Source organism: Somniosus microcephalus, chromosome 26 (assembly GCF_052327205.1).
Source record: "Somniosus microcephalus isolate GS21.2 chromosome 26, FLI_Smic_1.0, whole genome shotgun sequence".
In the NCBI taxonomy this organism is placed as follows: Eukaryota; Metazoa; Chordata; class Chondrichthyes; order Squaliformes; family Somniosidae; genus Somniosus; species Somniosus microcephalus.
The window spans coordinates 50,959,001-50,971,639 of record NC_141012.1 but is presented as its reverse complement, the minus strand read 5'-3'; the positions used below and the strand labels follow the sequence as shown (position 1 = coordinate 50,971,639).

At 49.4% G+C, this 12,639-nt stretch overlaps 1 protein-coding gene across 1 annotated transcript in view; it reads left to right on the top strand.

Annotated features, from left to right (window-relative positions):
• LOC147100449 (G protein-activated inward rectifier potassium channel 4-like) overlaps nucleotides 1-12,639 on the top strand; it is a 67,806-nt gene that overhangs the window by 5,443 nt on the left and 49,724 nt on the right. The window lies entirely within an intron of this gene.

Sequence of the window (12,639 nt, the reverse complement as noted above, 5' to 3'; positions counted from 1 at the left end):
TATATTCAAGAAGGAGTTAGCTATATTTCTTAAGGCTAAAAGGATCAAGGGGTATGGGGAGAAAGCAGGGACCGGGTACTGAATTTGGATGATCAGCCATGATCTCATTGAATGGCGGAGCAGGCTCGAGGGGCCGAATGGCCTAAGCCTGCTCCTATCTTCTATGTTTCTATGTTTAATGCAGGATCAAAAAGAGCGATCCTGCAGATTCTTTCAAATATGAGGAGTTCTGTAGATTTTTTTTAACTGCGTTGATGCATCAAAGGTGCATTGTTGGGTATGATTGTGACCGAGGCTGCTCTGGAAACTGGCCTGCAGCTCATTTCGCTTAAAACGCCTGAATCTTGGAATGTCTAAAATTTGGATATGTCGACAAAGAAGTCAGTAATGTTCATTATTAATGAACGGCTTCTCCAGGAAGTACTGTGTGGTTTGGGGACTAGCAATGCATTGTTACACACCACAGGGAATTACTGAGTGAATAATCAGCTATTGAATCACGTCGTGTGGCGCATTGAGGACTGACCTGCAGAGCCATGCTGGGATAGATATCATGCAGAGAAGGTTAACTAGCAGCTGAACTTTGAGTTTCATGCACGCCAGCCTCAATAACGAGCACAATGTCACTCACTCTCACCTCTGAGTCAGAAGGTTGTGGGTTCAGGGACTTGAACACAACAAGCTAGGCTGACACTCCCAGTGCAGTGCTGAGGGAGTGCTGCACTGTCGGAGGTGCCGTCTTTCAGATGAGATGTTAAACCGAGGCCCCGTCTGCTCTCTCAGGTGGATGTAAAAGATCCCATGGCCACTATTTCGAAGAAGAGTAGGGGAGTTATCCCCGGTGTCCTGGCCAATATTTATCCAACATAACAAAAACAGATTATCTGGGCATTTTCACATTGCTGTTTGTGGGACCTTGCTGTGCACAAATTGGCTGCTGCATTTTCCACATTACAACAGTGACTCCACTTCAAAAGTACTTCATTGGCTGTAAAGCGCTTTGAGACGTCTGGTGGTCCCACATTCATCACTGCAGTGGGAAGAAACCTAAACTACACAATACTGTTTGTAGCAGTGATGGATTTAAAAATTACTGAGAGGGGATGGTAAGTGCTGGAGGCATGAGATTTATTTTCTAGTGGGGTCCTGGAGTATAGGAACATAGGATAATGGGAACGAGGAGGCCATTCAACATCTCGAGCTCCACCATTTAATCATATCAAGGCTGATCTGTACCTCAAGCCCATTTACCCGCCTTAGCTCCCTATCCCTTGATGCCCTTACTCAACAAAAGTCTAGCGCTCGCACTTAAAAGCTCCAATTGACCCCCAAAATCCACAGCCTTTTGGCGGAGGGAATTCCAGATTTCTGCTACCCTTTGTGTGAAAAAGTCTTTCCTGACTTCACTCCTGAACGGCCTGGCTCTAATTTTTAGATAATGTCCCCTCGGAAATAGTTCCTCTGTATCTATCCTATCAGATCATTTTAACATTTTAAACACCTCAATTAAATCCCCCCCCCACCTAATCTTCTATACTCAAGGGTATACAAGCCGAGACTGTGCAAGCTGTCCTCATAATCTAACCCTTTTAACCTCGGTATTGTCCTGGTGAATCTGCGCTGCATCCTCTCCAAGGTCAATCTATCCTTCCTGAGGTGCGGGGCCCAGAACTGAAGGCACTGCTCCAGATGCAGGCTAACCAGACCACTGTAACATAACTTCCAACCCTTTGCATTCCAGCCCTCGAGATAGAGGCCAACATTCCATTAGCATTTTAATTACTTTTTGTAGCTGTCCACTAGCTTTTAGTGATTTGTGTACGTGGACTCCTAAATCTCTCTGTTCATCCACAGCTCTTAGCTTCTCACCATTTAGAAAATACTCTGATCTTGTGATCTATCTTTCTTAGGTCCAAAGCAGATGACCTCTCACTTCCCCACGCTGTGTTGTAGTCTGTCCCATTCAGTTAAATCTCTCAATGTCCCTTTGCAAATTCCAGTTCCCATCTGCACTATTTACTCTCACTCCTAACTTAGTGTCAGCTGCAAACTTGGATGTACAACTCTCTTTTTACTTTATCCAAGCCATATGGTGAAAAGTTGAGGTCCCAGAAGAGATCCCTCTACCTCCAATTGCGTGTGTTCTTATTTCTGTTAACCGTCTCTTATGTGGAACTTTATCGGATGCCTCTGGAAGTCCATATCGATAATATCTGTAGACACTCCCCTATCCACCGTGTTAGTGACCTCCTCAAAAAAAAAAAAAAGTCAGATGTGACTTACCCGTACCGTCCCGGCTCTCTCTGATCAGTATCATTAAGAAATTCAGATTTTTTTTTTCATGTACTTGCTGGTATTTTGAAGCCTGCTTCAAACAGTGAGGGTGAAAGTCGACCTTGTTGCTCCCGTTTTGCAAGACCCTCTCCGCGCTGACACAGTGCCGGTGTCAGTTTGGTTCCGGCGCTCCATAGGTCAGTCTAAAATGGGCATCAGGCCCCTTTTTAATATGTTAATGAGGGGACTAACGCTTGTTTTTTGACTTTGTTTCAACAATTGGTAAAAAATCCGGGGGGGGTGGTAGCTTCCGCCATACAAACTCCGACTAGTTTTTCCAGTTCTACAGCGGCCTAACCAGCGGTCTTTGAGGGACCGGTGAAGGTCGACAAAGGCCGGGCAAGGTTTTCTTTTTAACTATTTTTATTTGTGCCTTAATGTGGACCCACGGGGAGCAGGAACACTCCTCCATCATCCAACACCATGGCTCTCTGCCAGCCCAGGCTCGCTGGCCCCCCCATTCCCCACAGTCCTGGTCACCTCCCCAAGGACCGACCTGAGGGTCCGCAGCAGCACAACATTGATCTGCGCTTTGTCAGACCTCTGCCTACCTGTACTGGTACTGGGATCATTCCCTGTGCCCTCTTCGTACCAGCCTGGCAACGGCAATTCATTTCTCCCCCAATTTCTTTTGGAACGATTAAATCTACTTTAGACATGGTTTTGGTCCAACGTCACAGGCTCCAGCTCCTCTCATTGGGAATCGTGTTAACTACAGAACCTTTTTCTAACACACACCCCCTCCCCCCGCACTAAATCCCCACTACACCACCCCAGTCTTACCCCACCCCTTTGCTTCGCCCCCTCCCCCACCCCTCTCCCATCCTGAAATCTCCCTGCTGCCCTCCTCCCTCCAGTCCCAGCTACCCAACACATCCCTTCCTCTCTCCCTCTCTCCCCCCACCTCTCTACTCCTTTCGTGAACACCCTACTCCCGCTCCTCTTTCTCTCCCCCCACCTCTCTCTCTCTCTCTCTCTCTCTCCCCACCCAACTCTCTCTCTCTCTCTCTCTCTCTCTCTCTCCCCACCCACCTCTCTCTCTCTCTCTCTCTCTCCCCACCCACCTCTCTCTCTCTCTCTCCCCACCCACCTCTCTCTCTCTCTCTCTCTCTCTCTCCCCACCCACCTCTCTCTCTCTCTCTCCCCACCCACCTCTCTCTCTCTCTCTCCCCACCCACCTCTCTCTCTCTCTCTCTCCCCACCCACCTCTCTCTCTCTCTCTCTCTCTCTCTCTCCCCACCCACCTCTCTCTCTCTCTCTCTCTCTCCCCACCCACCCACCTCTCTCTCTCTCTCTCTCTCTCCCCACCCACCCACCCACCTCTCTCTCAATTCAATTCAATTCAATTCAATTCAAATCGCTTTATTGGCATGATAAGGTACATCTTATGTTGCCAAAGCATCGAAAAACATTTATGGTTGAACACAAACGCAGATCTATTCATACAGTGTATAAACAGATATATCCCTGAGTGTATAAATATACATTCGTATAATTTGTATATACTCTTTTCTTAGGTTTACTGGTTGTCCCTCTGTTTATGGCAAGCTGTAACATAGTGTGCCACTAAGGTTACACAGTTTCTCTGTTCCCCTAGTAGGTATGGGAGTTTTTGGTCGTCATTCAAATTTCTGAATTCAGGGCATATTTGTGTGAATTTTTAGTAGAAATTCTCCCTGATGCCCTGATATTTTCCACAAGCTGTGAGGAAGTGCATCTCTGTCTCCACCACTCCCTGACTGCAGTGAGAGCATATCCTGTCCTCTCTTGGCAGCCGGGTCTGTCTGTGTCTGCCTTTTTCGATGGCCAGGCTATGTTCACCAAGTCTGTACATTGTCAAGGTTTTTCTCAGTTTGCTATCCTTTACCATGGTCAGGTATTCAGCCATGTTGTATTGTCTCTCTCTCTCTCCCCACCTCTCTCTCTCTTCCCCCTCCCCACCCACCTCTCTCTCTCTTCCCCCTCCCCACCCACCTCTCTCCCTCTCCCTCTCCACCCACCCTCTCTCCCCCACCTCTCTCCCTCTCTCCCCACCCCCAGCTGTGTATATCAGGGTGTGAAGCGCTCAGTTCCCGGTGAAGGGGCTCCTGCGATAGTTTGCGGTAGTTTGCGGTGTCTATGAAGCTGAGTTGCGGGGGTCTGGTGTTAAGCCGGGCGGGTGCAGCTTGTATTGGCTTCTGTCCTCCAAACGCTGGAGCGCAGGCTGCCTCTGTGCAGCCCAGCGGCGGAATCAGTGCTGGCTCCCACCGCGGCAGATGGATGCAGGGAGCGAGGGTTTGGAGCCGGGAATCGGCGTTTAAATAGCGGCTGTGGGAGAGCCAAGACCCGGCGGGTCGGAGGAGGAGGAGGAGCAGGGCAGTGCTCGCAGCCCCGGGAAGGTGCGTTATATTAAACCTGGACTGGAACAGGGAGGGTGGATTTATTTTCAGGTTTCATGGATGCTGTTTTTGGGGACGGTCCTATAAACGGGTTATGTACAGAGCTGCACACAAGGCAAATAGCTCCTTGCAGAAGCACGATTTCTAAAGCGTTGCAAGTTCTCAGTGGGTTTATTGTCTCAGCTTTTGTTGGGGGACGGGGAAAGAAAGAGGTGAATTTTGTGTTCTGCTCCTCGGGAGGGGCAATGTCTATGCTGAAGAATAACACATTCTGAACTTTCAACCCCTCCGGCTAGAAATTCATTATAGCCCAGGAATGGGCGGTATCATTGGAAAAGTTGGCGAATTAGTGCCAGGCGCTAATGCTTTAGACTGCATGCAAAATTTGTCTACTTTGCTCAAAGAAATGATTGGAGTCCTAATTCAAGTCTTAAACCCCAAGCTCAAAGGCAATACATTCAAAGGGCGGACCAATATTGCATGCAGTCTAATCGCAAGTCATCATTGCCATGGGCTTTGTTTACTTCTTAAAGGGGAGGTTCATTGATGTTGCAAAATCTCATTCTCAGCATTGCTGGCTGCGCAGCTGCCTCAGCAAGCAGAAGCAAAACAAGGAGAAGGAGCCGGAGGACTGAAGCAGGTGTGCTCATGACAGGTCCACGCCCAGGGAGAGAGCCCGCAGATTCTGCGATCAAGCACTGGAGGCGTTGGTGTTTGCTGTGCAGGCACGGAGTGAGATGCTCTACCCGTCAAGTGGCAGGAGGCCCTCACCACAAGTCTTACACACCATGTGGAGGGAGGCAGCTCAGCACATCTCAGGTAACACTGTGGTCCCCAGGACCCACACACAGTGCAGGAAGAAATTTGATGACCTCACTCAGATGGTCAGGGTGAGTGAATGCTTCAACAAATGCTACATACCACCATCTGTACCACAATCTTCACACACTGCCCAAAGCACCACACCCCCAGCACTCACCCACCAACAATCTCTACCTACCAACACTCACACCCGCATCTCACACCTTGCACACAATGACAGCTATTCAACTATAGCAGGCACATCACCCAAACACATTGCTCCACACTCACTCAGAGATTCGGAGATGATAGATGCAATGGTAAGAGTGCCGCGAGCCTGTCGGCAATGATGAGGAGCATGGAGGAGGCCACCTCCAACATTGCACAAGGTTCTGTGCACACCATGGAGCCCATCATTTCCAGTCTGCAAAGGATGCTAAACTCCCAGAGAGACCGTGGCGACCAAGACCTGATGCCATGTGTGATGGGCGATCTGGCAGCTTCCATTGCAGCACAGGCGGAAGTGACGCAATGTCCTAGTGCTGTAATGCAGTCTTTGCTTGGTGGAGTCCAATCTCAGACTGCTCTCTTGCAGTCTCAGCTTGATGCCACGCAAGCTCTGACTGCTGCCATTGTGACTGGGACTACCACCGCCAACCGGGGCTTTCACAGTGTCGCAGCAGGCCAGCAATCTGTGCTCTAACAGATTGCTAGGGATGCTGAGGTGTTGCCCCGGGGCAGTGAGTCAGTGGAGCAGGGACCTGCTGTCCTCTCTCAGGATGACAGCATTCCTACTCCCACCGCTGCCACTCCGCCATTGCCCTTGTCTCTGCCTGTCATCCAGCCAGCCCAGACTGCTGCCGCCCATGCTGAGGTGGTGCAGTCTACAGCCGGGTCTTCCATCCAGAGCTGGTTGAGGGCGTCCTGCAAGGCCATCTGAAGTCTCCCACACGGACACTCAGCAGCCTTCCACCAGCCCTGCTGCAGCCACTGGGCCAACACTTTGTAGATGCACTAGAGTATGTAAAGGCACAGTAACAAGAGGCACTAAGGGATAGCACAAGAGTGAATATTTAATATTTTTGGTGTAAATATATGTTCTCTAATTATTGCTAAATTTATTAATTCAGTTTGGATTCTTTTGTGGTGTGTCTCATTTCAGCTTTGCTCTATGATATGGCCTGCAACAGGGATGGAATGATGGGGATGTGGTGAGCAACGGGGATCTGGGGTTTAATTTATTGGAACCGCAGTCTGATGAGGCAATCACGGACTGTCCTTCTGGAAGGCTGATTGAGTGGCTGCCTCCTCCCTAGCTCCTGTTCTTCCTCCTCCTTCTCCTCACACTCCTCATCTTCCTCTTCCATCTCCTGAGGTGGATCGCAATCCCTGATGGTAAAGGCTGGGCCCTCATGATGGCCAAGTTGTGGAGCATGCAGCACACCACCATGAAATAGGACACCCGCTCAACCAAGTACTGGAGGGCTCGTCCCGAGCAGTCAAGGCAGCGGAACCGTTGCTTCAGCAGGCCGTAGACAGGATGTACTAGAAAGGCTGGGTATGCTTAGAGCGGACAAGACGCTTGGTCCAGAAGGCTTGCATCCCAGGTTGCTAAGGGAATTGGGAGAGGAGATAGCGGAAGGGCTTGCCATAATTTTCCAATCTTCCCTAGAGACGGGGGAGGTGCCTGAGGATTGGAAAGTGGTAAATGTGACAACATTATTCAAGAAAGGGTGTAAGGACAATCCTTGTAACTACAGACTGGTCAGTTTAACATCAGTGGTGGATAAAGTGTTAGAAACAATAATCAAGTAAAAAATTAACAGGCACTTGGAGAGGTTAAAGCTAATTAAGGAGAGCCAATATGGATTTGCAAAAGGCAGATCGTGTTTGACTAATCTAATTAAATTTTTTGATGAAGTAACAGAGAGGATTGATGAAGGGAATGCAATGGATGTTGTCTACATGGATTTTCGGAAGGCATTTGACAAAGTACCATATAGAAGGCTGGTTAACAAAATTGAGGCTCTTGGAATAGGTGGGTCAGTGGCAGCTTGGATAAGGAATTGGCTTAAGGACAGAAAACAGCGAGTTGTGGTAAATGACTGTTTTTCAGACTGGAGGATAGTAGACAGTGGTGTTCCCCAAGAGTCAGTTCTGGGGCCACTGATGTTTTTGATATATACATATAAATGAACCGCGCCTCTAGCCAAGCTGTTCCAGTACAGCCACAACACTGGCATCTATCCGACAATGTGAAAAACTGCCCAGGTATGTCCTGTCCACAAAAAGCAGGACAAATCCAACCCGGCCAATTATCACCCCATCAAGTCTACTCTCAATCATCAGCAAAGTGTTGGAAGGTGTCGTTGACAGTGCTATCAAGCGGCACTTACTCACCAATAACCTGCTCACTGAAGCCCAGTTTGGGTTCCCCAAGACCACTCAGCTCCTGACCTCATTACAGCCTTGGTCCAAACATGGACAAAGGAGCTGAATTCCAGAGGTGAGGTGAGAGTGACTGCCCTTGACATCAAGGCAGCATTTGACCGTGTCTGGCATCAAGGACCCTAGTAAAACTGAAGTCAATGGGAATCAAGGTGAAAACATTCCACTGGCTGGAATCATACCTAGCACAAAGGAAGATGGTTGTGGTGGTTGAAGGTCAATAATCACAGCCCAAGGACATCGCTGCAGGAGTTCCTCAGGGCAGTGTCCTAGGCCCAGCCATCTTCAGCTGCTTCATCAATGACCTTCCCTCCAACATAAGGTCAGAAATAGGGATGTTTGCTGATGACTGCACTGTTTTCAGCGCCATTCGCAACTCCACAGATAATGAAGCAGTCCATGCCTGCATGCAACAAGACCTGGACGACATTCACGCCACAGAAGTGCCAGGCAATGACTATCTCCAACAAGCGAGAGTCTAACCACCGACCCTTGACATTCAATGGCATTACCATCGCCGAATTCCCCCACTATCAACATCCTGGGGGTCACCATTAACCAGAAACTTAACTGGACCAGCCACATAAATACTGTGGCAACAAGAGTAGGTCAGAGGCTAAGTATTCTGCAGCGAGCGTCTCACTTCTTAACTCGCCAAATCCTTTCCACCATCTACAAGGCACAAGTAAGGAGTGTGATGGAATACTCTCCACTTGCCTGGATGAGTGCAGCTCCAACAACACTTAAGAAGCTCAACACCATCCAAGACAAAGCAACCCGCTTGATTGGCACCCCATCCACCACCTTAAACATTCACTCCTTCCACCACCGGCGTACTGTGGCTGCAGTGTGTACCAGCAACTCGCCAAGGCTTCTTCGGCAGCACCTCCCAAACCCGTGACCTCTTCCACCTAGAAGGACAAGGGTAGCAGGCGCATGGGAACACCACCACCTCCAAATTCCCCTCCCAAGTCAGACACCATCCTGACTTAGAAGTATATCGCTGATCCTTCATCGTCGCTGGGTCAAAATCCTGGAACTCCCTACCTAATAGCACTGTGGGAGTTCCATCACCACACGGACTGCAGTGGCTCGAGAAGGCAGCTCACCACCACCTTCTCAAGGGCAACTAGGGATGGGTAATAAATGCTGGCATTGCCAACGACGCCCTGATCCCATAAACAAATTTTAAAAAATATATATATAAATGACCTGGATATTGGAATACAGAGTAGAATTTCTAAATTTGCTGATGACACCAAACTTGGGAGTGTGGCAAACAGCGATGATGATACCAATCGACTGCAACAGGACATAGAAAGGCTAGCAGAATGGGCAGACAAGTGGCAGATGGAATTTAATGCAGAGAAGTGTGAGGTGACGCATTTTGGCAGAAGGAACAGGGAGAGGCAATATACACTTAATGGCACAGTTTTAAAGAGTGTGCAGGGACAGAGGGACCTGGAAGTTAATGTGCATAGGTCCCTGAGGGTGGCAGGACATATTGAGAGAGTGGTTAACAAAGCATATGGGATCTTGGGCTTCATAAATAGAGGTATTGAGTACAAAAGTAGAGAAGTTATGCTGAACCTTTATAAAGCGCTGGTTAGGCCACAACTGGAGTATTGCGTCCAGTTCTGGTCACCACACTTTAGGAAGGATGTGAAGGCACTTGAGAGGGTGCAGAGGAGATTGTCCAGAATGGTTCCAGGGATGGGGGATCTTAGCTACAAGGACAGATTGGAGAAGCTGGATTTGTTTTCATTGGAGCAAAGGAGGTTGAGGGGTGATTTGATAGAGGTGTACAAGATTATGACGGGTTTGGATAGGCTAGACAGGGAAAGGCTGTTCCCACTATGACTAGGGGACACAGATTTAATGTTTTTGGCAAGAGATACAGGGGGGACGTGAAGAGAACTTTTTTACGTAGCGAGTGGAATTTGTCACCGACGGAAGTGGTGGAAGCGGAGACACTCAATGTTTTCAAGGGGAGACTGGATAGGCACTTGAGGGAAATAAACTTGCAGGGCTACGGGGATAGAGCGGGGCAATGAGACTGACTGGATTGCTCTACAGAGAGCCGGCACGGACTTGATGGGCCGAATGGCCTCCTTCTGTGCTGTATGACTCTATGAATCTAAAAATCTCTTACATTTAATCTTGTATCTCTGGCCCCTCATTCTAGAGTCCTTCGACTACTGGAAGCAGTCTACTTCTGTCGACCCTGTCCCATCCTTCCATAATTTTACATACTTTCCATGGACAGTATTTGACCTGCATGGGTTACCGAGACTCCCTAAATACTTTCCTAAGCCCTCTCCATCCCTGCCCTCTGATCTTCCTCATCCTGTTCCTCCTTTTCCTCCTTAATCACGTCTATTACTCCAGCACTAAGCACAGCTACTGATGACAAGAATGTATTTGCTGCTGAATTTAGCCCACTCTACTGTACAGCTAGACAACTCGAGCAGCTCCATGTGCTGCTGTCAAACCTGCTTTAGGCTTGGCAGAGACCGAAATTGGGCATTACTCAACTGGGGAATTCATGTAATGCCTTAATTGAGATTGAACAAGGAAGGAACATGTTACAAAACACTCTCGCCCACTTTACCATCAAAGGCTGTGCTTGTAACAGGGATAGACATTAAGTGAAGTGAAGTATAGGCTTTCCATCTGTTTACAAAACATGACCATCTGAGGAGCTTTCTAGGCCGTAATAATCAGCTCAATTAGCCAACGCTCCAGTAGAGCGACTGACGCGATTATAATCGGATGTGTAGTTGACGCAAAGACTGGAAGATGACCAATAGCGCAGAGGCTGCCTATAGATTGGGGAGCGCACTAGTGGTGGGAGTAGAAATTTGTCGTCTTCTTTCTCTTCCGTACCTAGCGGTACATGAGGCAACCTGTTTCTTCGAGGAACAGCACCTCATCTTTCGATTAGGCACTTTACAGCCTTCTGGACTCAACATCGAGTTCAACAATTTCAGATCATAACCTCGGCCCCTACTTTTTTTTCTTTTTTTCATTTTTGTTCCTCTTTTTTTTCTCTCACGTGGCAACTGTCGATTATTTTGCCATTTACACTTCATCTCGAGTCACCTTTTGTTTCTTTACTTGTCCCATTACCATCTCCTTTTGCCTTGCACCATCTTCCCTTTTGTCTTTTAATCTCTCCTGCCCTCCAACCTATCACAGACCTTCCCTTTTGTTCTTTCCTCCCCTCCCCCCTTTCCCTGCCCCTACACTTGTTTAATAACCTGTTACATCTCTAACTTTTTCCAGTTCTGACGAAGGGCCATCGACCTGAAACGTTAACTCTGTTTCTCTCTCCACGGATGTTCCCTGACCTGCTGAGTATTTCCAGCATTTTCTGTTTTTATTTCAGACTTCCAGCATCCGCAATATTTTGCTTTTGAACCTGTTTCTTCCACTGCTTTTACATCCAGCAGATCGTGCCTTGGGTCGTCTCCGTAACAAAGTCCCTTTTTATATGGACAGGTCATTAACCTGACTCCCAGTTCCTCACCAGAAGGACCAGCTAGATGCAGTGGAGGGGGGGGTCACATCAGGCACTAGTACCCCCACTGGATGTCTACTCCGTATTCAGAGACAGGGGGCTAAAAATTCAGTTTGGGGCGCCAAGCTCGCCTGGGTGCCGGAATTACCGCTGCGCGCGGAGCCACTTGCGCCATTGGGATATTCAGTTTCAGCGCCCCAAATGGAAGCCGGCCGCTAAACAAGGCTTTCGGCGCCCCGTTAGGGGCGCTGAAACTGAATATTGGCGCGCAAAGTGCCGCAGCGCCACCCGCTGCGGCACGGCAGGCTGCGGTACTGCAGGCCTTCCTCCCACTGTTAAGGGGGAGGTGCCTGCAACAGCGCGATCCCCGCTCGCGAGTGCCGGCAAATGAGCCCGGCACCAAGGAGAAGTGCCGGGCTCTCGGGAAACAGCTGGCAATGCCGCGGGGGGGGGGGGGGGTGTAGGAGGCCGGGGATGGAGGTGCGGGCAGGCGGCCGCCGAAAAAGCGGCCGGCCGCACCTCCACCTTAACTCGCCCCACTACCGCCACAGGTAGGCCCCTGTGTACTGGTCGCTATTTGCGGCCGGCGCGGAAGAGGCGGCCGCGACCTAATATGGCGCTCGGGGCGGTAGCGGGGCGCTGCGCACACCGATGACGTCATCGGTGGTGGCGCAGCGCTACAGGCTAACGCCGCCATTAGCGCCCCGCTAAATATCGCGGTGGTTGTGGCCAGTGGTGCTAAAGCCTCTGAGTGGCCTCTTTGGGCGCAAACTGGTGGCGCAAGCAACTGAATTTCTAGGCCAGGAACTCTGGTCTACGCTCACCGGCACTGCCTGGAGTGGGGCTCCAACCCATAAACACCTGGCTCAGAGGCGCGAGTGTTGCCACTAAGCCAAGGCTCATTCCCAAATGCACAATTGTACGCAAGTGAAATTGAAAGGCATGCAGACAATTAAAGGAACGTGTCAGAGTAGGTGGACAAGAATTCTTACAGCCTTGGGGAAGTTTCAGAAGGTATCCCAGCCTGTCGATGATCCTTACCAAAGCGCAAGGTGGAGATCGCTACGAAGAATAAAGTGAAAGGAAACCCAACATGCTGCACGAGTGTGCGGGGAGGGGGTGGTACAGCTTGGTACTCGCCCTGTGTTTGGGGCTGTA